The 9,079-nt window shown below is 32.7% G+C and overlaps 1 long non-coding RNA gene across 1 annotated transcript; it reads right to left on the reverse strand.

Moving 5' to 3' along the window:
- Window positions 1–6,043: 6,043 nt before the first annotated feature.
- LOC145789505 (uncharacterized) lies at window positions 6,044–7,441 on the reverse strand. The gene is made up of 2 exons (XR_014327501.1): window positions 7,250–7,441; window positions 6,044–7,076 (listed from the first exon to the last, which is right to left on the reverse strand). It is a non-coding gene; the product is annotated as an uncharacterized LOC145789505 (long non-coding RNA).
- Window positions 7,442–9,079: the final 1,638 nt, after the last annotated feature.

Genomic DNA, 9,079 nt, shown 5'->3' on the forward strand with positions numbered 1-9,079 from the left:
CCAAGAAAAATATGAGATTTCATAGCGCGAAAAAATTTTTGATCGGATAATTGGAATGCCGAGAAACCATGAAATTGATTACAGAAGTCGAAATACCATTTCAAGGATTGTTGCCGGTGAAATAGGGAACCAATTAAAGCTACAGAGGATTAGGACGGCGGCGGTGGTGACGTGTGACCGTGATAGTGGTGGTGGATTTGGATGGCGGTGGTGGTGACGTGTAGGGGTGTAAATTTGGCCCAACCAACCGGGGCCTAGGTGCGGGTCGGCCCATGTTAGGCCTCGTGGGCTCCTGCCAAAATTCAGGACGGGTGGGACCAGCCCACGGGGCCAGAACATTAGGCCCAGGCCCAGGAGGTATTCGGGTCGGTGGGCCTGGGCTCGGGCTTGGGCTTCAACATTTTTTTTAATTTCTTTTTATTTTTTTCACCAAAAATTTATTTTTTCCAGAGTGGGCCTTGAGTGGGTCGATGGGCCAAGTCGGGCTTCAAAATGATGGTCCAAGGTCCTGGGCTTGGCTCGAGCTCGGGCCTGGGCCTAATCAGGTCGGGCACACATCGGGTCATGGGCGGGCTTCTGGCCGCCCACGAGCCGTGGGCTATTTTTACACTCCTAGTGACATATGACCATGGTGGTGATAGATTTAGATCTGCGTGCCCCTACTATTACAAGCAATAAAGGGCTTTTTACATCGTTGTGTTTCTATCGCTCTTGTCGATGGTTTCGAGGAAGAAGGAGTACTGTCGGCTCTGATAGAAAGAGGAGATAGTGGGCTTGGGCGCAATGGCAATAGAGGAGCTAGAGAGATGGGAAGGTTTTAGAGAGAGAGAGAGAGAGAGAGAGAGAGAGAGAGGTTGTTTAAGTTTTGGTTTCAGAAATTATATATATATATGGATAGTTTGGTTATTTTGTAAAAATTTGTCCTTATGGATAAAGTAATTTAGAGTATAGACTTTGGAAAAAAAGAAATCTAAAATTGAATTTATGAATCGAGTGCCCATTATTATTTTCAATAAAAGCATTAAAGTAGTATTTAATTTTGTAGACTGATGAAAAGTAATAAAGATATTTATTTTTTAATTTTAAAGTAAAAAATTGACTTTTTTCTTGTGTTACCAAAGGACTCCTCCAGCTTCGTGTGGAAAAAATTGTCTTATAAAAAAATTATAAATCAATGATAAACTTGATTAATTTTGATAATTAAAATTATAAATATTTTCATTTATTTATAAATATTTTGTTAAAATATTACTAATTTGCAATTTTCTCCAAGAATACGTGACATTGTTAGCCATCTGCAAGCAAAGGAGGGCATGTCCGGTCCGTTTCAAAAAATGGCGGTCTCTTGTTTGTTTGATTAATTTCTAAATTCTGTGCATTTAAACTTTCGGTACTAGTAAATTGTGCAGATTGTCCAGACTTCTACGCATATAAATGTGTAGAAGTCAAATGCCATGGTTTGCAGGAGCAAGGATCCTTTAGAGTTTTTTTTTCCTAAAGTTTCTTAGAGTGGTGTATTGTGTGGTTGAGATTTAATGACAAGTCACATCAATTTTTCAGCATTAAATCTCAACTACACAATACACCACTTTAGGAAACTTTAGAAAAAAAACACTCTAGAGGATCCTTGGTGGGTTTGCAGAGTCTCATAATACTTTAGTCGACGAATTTGATAAGGAATTTAAAATGAAAAATGAAAAAAATAAATAAAATATAAATAAAATATATTTATATTTTATTTAATTTTATATACTTTTTTTTAATTTTTTTTCTAAATTCTTTCACAAATTTTCTAACCAAACATAATATTAATTTATATAATTCACAACACATGCAAACAATTTTAATTAAATAAGTCAAAAAAATTAAAGAGTAAAAGTTCTATTTCTCATCAATTTAAAAAGTCAAAGAATCACTCAACTTCAGCGATGGATTTTTTTTTTTTTTTTTTTTGATTGTACAAAAACATTCAAAAAAAAAAAATACTAAAAAAACCAACATCAAATTAGGGGTGAGCAGAGGATAAACCGATATGCTCAAACCAATTGAACCAAACCAATCCGCCGCATTTTGGACGGATGCGTGATGACGAGCAGACAGTTGTGGATTGATTTTTTCTAATCTGTCTAGTTTTGGACGGATGGCGGATTTGAGGTTCCTTTGGCCGCAACTGAACCGCCAAACCGCGAGCACCCCTAGTAATTTGTAAGACTTTGTAGTTTCGATTTGTTTAGATATTCTGTTTATGTTTTTAATTGAAAAAGAGTTTAAATATTTTGTTGAAAAAAAGTTTTCAACTTGAATATATTTTTTGAATTGAAAAAAATAAATGTATTATTTATCTATATTTTTTAGTTTTTAAATCTAACTCTAAAAATAATAACTAAAAAAGATGATATATGTTGGTTGGTTTTTTATTTCAAAAACAGATATAGATGCAACAATACAGATGCACACAATCTCTACTACTGCTCTGTTCATGATTTTTGTGGTTTGAATTGTTTTTATATTTTAAGAATTATAGATAGTAATACTTTATGTGAACGAGGCTTGCTGTGATTATAATATTCTAAAATTTCAAACTTTCTTTCTTTGGATGAGGCATACAGTGATTATAATATTTTTTTAAGTCATTGATTGTAGTCTTTTTTTTTTAGAAAATGTACAAGTTGAATTATGCTAAAAATTTATAAAATTTTAAACCGTTAAACCGATTCGCATCTATCCATCAATCCGCTCAATCTACATCCGCCGGATTGACAAACGAATACGGGTTGATTTTTTTCAATTCGCCAATCTGACGAACGAATGACGGATTAAAAGTTCCATAACCGTAACCGACCAATACTCACCCCCACCTCAAATAACCTTTAAAACTTTTTAAATACATACGCACAGAATAATTAATCCTTTATGCGCCATGAACCATTTCTATCCATAAGATACTTTTGTATTTTAAATTTGTGAAGGAATTTGTAAGACGAAAAAAGAATTGTTAAATAAATTAACCTTTTACTAATTTACCAGTTTCATTAAACCAGAATTTCCACTTGAGAAGCACTACTCTTGTTTTTGTAGCAAAAAGTAAGTCATGAAACTGAATTAATCATTAGTTTTCAAGTCAAGATTGCAATGATGTTCAACAAAAATGGAATTATCCTTTTGTTAAAGGGATTGATAAATTGAACTGGTTGTCCATGCATCCATGGCAAGCATTATTATCCTTATTTGCAATAAAACAATCATGTGCTCAAGTATTTTCAGTTTTAAATTTTTTTGTCCTGTTTTCTTGTCTAAAATATTTATAATGATCGTGAAAATTTTAAAATATAAAAATTTATAAATATATTTCATAAGAAGAGTTTAGTGAAATTTAAAACAGAAGATCATGTTGTTATATGATTCTTTATTTCCAAATACATGTTATCTTATTTTAAATTCCCATCTTACCGTGGTGATGTGACAAATTAATACTGTATTTGGTTGAAAGATTTGAGAATGAATTTGAAAAAGAAAAGGAAAAAAATGTGTGAAACTACATGAAATGTAAGTATATTTTATTTACATTTGACCTTCCTTTTTTCTTTCCATTTTCAAATTCATTTCCAAATCCCTTAATTAAACACAGTGTAAGTGAATTTTAATTGGTAAGAATTCCACAACGTCCAGTGTGAAAAAGAGATTTTTGATAGCTAAACCATGCAACTTGCAAGTATCACCCCTGATCAACTTGTTCATTAACAAGTGAGAAAGCAGCGACTGCATTTATTTTATTCATTGACTATTTATTCAATAAATATCACATATATTTATTTATTTCATTATGGCCTTTATCATACTCAAGATAAATCAATTATATTTTTAAGAGGAAAATTGATAAAACAACAACGTAGCCCGTTATAATTCCTATCAACTGGGCAGGCACTTGCGTACCACATTGTTGCTACTGTCATTCAATGAATGCCAAATTTCAAACCACAAACATGTACAATCACAACAAATAATTAACAGGAGAGAGAACATCATAATTTATTAAGCACGGTGTTTGTTACCATTTAAAAGAGGTAATTATATTTTATTTTAATTTGAAAGTTTATATCATATTATTTAATATAATTTTTACTTATAATTTATTAGGTAGAAATAATTTAAATAAATTTAAAAAAAACTGATCATTTAAAAGTTAAGAAAGATATGTTTTTAATTTTTACTTTTTAATTACTAAATTTTAATTTCTAATAAGCCTCACCAAATATGACCATAGTACTAAATACTATGACCACAGGGGAGAGAGGTCTTTTCCTGTGACCCCAAATACTCCTTATATATTAGCACTCTAAAAACATTTGGAAGAATAACATTTCAGTGGACATTTGGAAACTTAATTACAAATTAATGATACGGTATATAAATATTAATAATTAAAATTTTAAATTTTTTTATGAGTTTGTAATAATTTTGTAAAACGACCACTGTGTGGTAATGAGCAATATATATATATTTTTTTTTGGTTAAAAAAAAAAAGGAGTCGTTCAGGCTTAGCTAGACGCCATTCCCGAGCTAAGAAATCGGTTGATGCGAAATTTAGGGGTGTCACACTAATGGGAGTTTCGAATCCGAGTAAAACAAGTTTTGGGTCTTGTTCCTATCCACTGAGCCCAACCTCAGGGGCAGTAATGAGTAATACTATATCTATTTAAAATCTTATTAACAATTATACTAAAAATATATATGTCTAAATATAATTGAATGTTTAAATGTCAGCTTGTTTGGTTTTGTTTTTCTAAAAATAGTTTTCAAAAAATTTTACTTTCTTATTTTTCGTATTTTTTTATTTTTACTGAATTTTTAAAAATATTTTAAGTAATTTTTTTTTATTTTTAGACACTTAACATAAATACACATAAAAAGTATAATTTTTGTGAAAAAAATCTTTCAAAAATTCAATAAATATCAAAAACACAAAAATTTCATATATTTTTTGTATTTTTAGGTATTTGTTAATTTTTTTAAATATTCTTTCACAAATTTTTTATTTTTTAGATACATCTAAGTAAAGTGTATCTAAAAAAGTAAAAAAAAAAAAACTTAAAATTTTAAAAATGTTCACTAAAAATAAAAAACATGAAAAATAAAAAACTCAATTTTCAAAAAACTTAATCCACAAAATTTAAACCAAACACACTTTCTTTACAACAATCACATTTGGCATCTTGTATTTTTAATAAGACTTTTGGAAATATTAGTATTTGTATAATTATTCTTGTGATAATTCCCTCAAAACATTTTAGATTAACAATGTGGTACACGTGGATAATGATTATTATAAATGAGAGTATCCTATTGGAGGTAGAAAAATGATATACAAATCTATTTTGAAAACTCACGTTTTAATTAATGGATGATTAAAAAAAATATGAGAGAAAGATTCTAATAATATAGAAATAAAATAATTGATGAATGATTAGAAAAAATGAGAGAAATATTTGCCTTAAATATTTAAAATACTGCCAAATTATTAAATTTAAAAAAAAATGACATTTTTTTTACTTCAATAACACTATTTTTTTTTTTGGCTTCAATAACACTACTTTTTGAAGTGTACACGTATCTTAAGACAGTGTACACAAATCTTAAGACAATGTTACGTAGGTTTTTTCTCATTTTTTCACTAAAAGACAAAAAATTTGCAAAATAAAAAAAAACGCATTCAAACAAAATATCACATCCAACCCCATAATCATTTCACTTTTTCTCTCACAAACATCACATCCAACCACAAAAAAACCCAACTATCTTCCCAAACACACAAAAATTTTTCTTCAATAATATCCTACATCTAATAAAATTTACATAAAAACTCACTTTCCAAATACCATCAATGTACAACAGAGGGGTGTTTTAACAGAGGGGTGTTTTAGGGAGCAAATAAAAAGTTAGTTTTTAATTTTTTATTTATTTTAGATCATATCATCTCTCACATTTTTTATTTATAAAAAGACAAAATAAATTTAAAAAATCAAAAAATTAATTTTTTATCAACTTCTCAAAACCCTACACAGTCAAGGTGACATAATTCAATAACACTACTTTTTCGAGCGTACACATATGTTAGGGAAATTATTCAATACTTTCGGAGTACCATGAGTCGATACTTTAATCCAATCACCAATTACTTAACCTCATATTATTTTCCTATTCCCAACATAATGGGTCCTTACACCTCTCTACCAATTAAAACTTTATAAAATACTTCGTGTCCATACTCTCGATATCTTAAGACAATGTACGACACAGTCAACATGACAAACTCTTCTATTCTTTCCCCTTCCTCCATGTGATGTAGCAAGATTCTCAGTAAGGACGAGATAGATAGCATGGGGTGGTTGTGTATGATTCTCTGTAATTGAAATGAGTACTCTTACAAATTTTCATTTATTTGCGTTGAGACCGGTTTGGTTTAATTTGTGAAAGATGGAAAGAATCATCTTGACCGCAAACAATATTATAATTAGGGGAAGGATTAAGGAAAGACCACACAGCCACACCAACCAGAAGCTTGAAATCTTGAAGAATTCAATGGTGACCGAGAACTTTGGCACATTCCCTTTCATGGTAAAAGCATAATTGGCAAAGAAAGCAGCCAGGCCAAGCAAAGGAAGTGCGCGGGGACAAAACGACCATTTCTTAATAATCGACCATAAGGGAAACAGTAGCCCAACCATACTCACTGTGAATGCGACTGTCATAAACATGGCGGAGTAGAAAGCAACAGGGATTCGATCAGGGCACAATATTATGTCTCGAACACTGAAAGATTCATTTTTAGAGTAAGAGTGGTTTAAATTGAAAACACCTGTATATGTGGAGCTGCCAATTAGAACCGAGCCTGTCAGTAATGAATAGAAATTTGAGAAGCCCTTGTTTATGTTTTTTGGAACTTCTGATTCTGATTCTGATTCATTTTCTTTAGGCAGATCTAAGGCCGTGTAATCCCTCTCGTTATTCATAGTGTCGACCGAGAGCAGAGATCCATTTGCAGTAGTATTGTCTCCGGGAATCAGGTTACTACAGAGCTGAAATATCAAACGAATTAATTCGCAGTTTGTTAATAGCAGGCAGTACTAACAACACCACCCAAATTCTCTTATCACTGAATATTATCGATGTGACATCTCGATGATCTGAGAATTTCGGTGTTCCTTTCTTTGAATTTGAACTTGCGCAAAGAGAGACAGTGAGGGCTCACCTCGATTACACTGTCAGCAGGAATAGGTCGATTTTCACGGTGATCATGATGCGCGCCGATATGACCATCCTCGATCGCAGGGGTCTCTTTAAAATCAGTGTTGTTGTCGTTTATGGCGGCCTCGGACATCAGTGTCTGAGCCATATCCATTTGATGGTGTGGAAGAGGGACGTAGTGCTCCGGGAGGGGAGGGAAGGGAGGGAAGGGTTCAATATGCATGGTATTTATAATTACAAAAAAAAAATTGTAGACTACATGAAATTAGGCGTGTGTGGTTGAGTTCATGCAATTTCACAGAAAATAGAGAGAAAATTCAATGACGTTATGTTTAGTTGGAGGATTTGGAAAGGAATAACAAAAAGAAAAAGATACGTGAAATTAGATAAAAGTTAAATATATTTTATTTTCATTTTACTTAACTTTTCTCTTTCCCTTTCTAAATATCTTTCCAAATCCTTTAACTAAACACAACATAAATGTATCTATTGGAGTTTATACATGTTCTTGGCACGAAAGATAACGCAATTTCAAAGATGCTGGTTCTTCATTTGCTTTGTATTTGTATTTTAGTTTAATTGCATTTTTAGTTCCGAAGGTATGAATCCTCTGTTATCTTGACCACTAATGTTTAAATTGTGTTAATAGAGTTGGATTTTTCTTTTTTATATATTAGTGATTAAATTTACAATTTAAATATTGGAGTCTAAAATAACACGAGATTCACATTTTGGAAACTAAAAATATAATTAATCTTTATATGTTTATGAGTGTTGATTTTGTTATTAATTTCTTTCTTTTTTTCTTGATTTAAATTTTGGTAAATTACACTTTTTACCCTAATAATTATTTTTGTTTAGTCACAGATGAACTTATTGATGCAAAATAACTATTTAATAAGTATTGTACGGGAAAGAAAATAAACCTTCTCGTATAATCCTATTGATCAAGATTGCGCTCATCCGTACGTCGTCGCTTTACTCCCTGAAAACACAAACGTGAGTTAGCCGGCGGGTGTGTGCCGGATACCTCTCCGATGCCTAAGTCAGCAAAGTAGACAAATAGACAAAAAGCTCTGTGTATTCGGGAATCAAAGTTGTGTTACCTCTCCATAGGTGATGTTGTGAGCTTTTGTAGGTTCCGTGTGACACAATCCTAGTAGGACTTTTACTCCTCCATGTAGAGTCCTCCTAGGAGTTACACTCCTGAAGAGATAATGCTTATCCTTCAACACCCTCCTCACTGCTTGAACCAAGTGAGATGGTTTTATCATGGTCGGACTTCCATATGACCGAGGTAAGCATGGTTATGCTGAGCCGCAGACTAGACCGAGCTAACTTTAGCTCGGCTCTTCCATTCACTGCTCTTACCCCAGCTTCTCCTGTACTAACCATGGTATGTTCAGACCGAGATAACAAACATCAAGGTCCTAACCGAGCTAAATAGCTAGGTTTAGACCGGGCTAACCACAATACGTCATGGCCAGGCTAACTGCAAAGCTTCCCTAGGCCGGTCTAACTTCAAGGCTCTTTCGGACCGGGATAACAAGAAGGCTCTCTGGGACCAAGATAACAAGAAGGCTCTCTGAGATCGAGATAATAATGGGCTTTACTAGGACCGGGCTAACTATAAGCCCCTTTCATCCAGCCCTTCTTACCGTGGCCCAAAGAACGGCCGACTTACTCAGCTTGGCCCAATTTCGGTATAAATTACCCTCTCAATTGCCCCTTAATTCCAACTGCTTAGAATGATAGGGATTACCTGTTTTGCCAACTGAGCCAAAAACTCTTAGTCTTACGACCGAACTAAACTCTTAGGCCTTTCCAGCCGAGC

Source organism: Camellia sinensis, chromosome 1 (assembly GCF_055761805.1).
Source record: "Camellia sinensis isolate YWXY chromosome 1, ASM5576180v1, whole genome shotgun sequence".
Taxonomy (NCBI): Eukaryota; Viridiplantae; Streptophyta; class Magnoliopsida; order Ericales; family Theaceae; genus Camellia; species Camellia sinensis.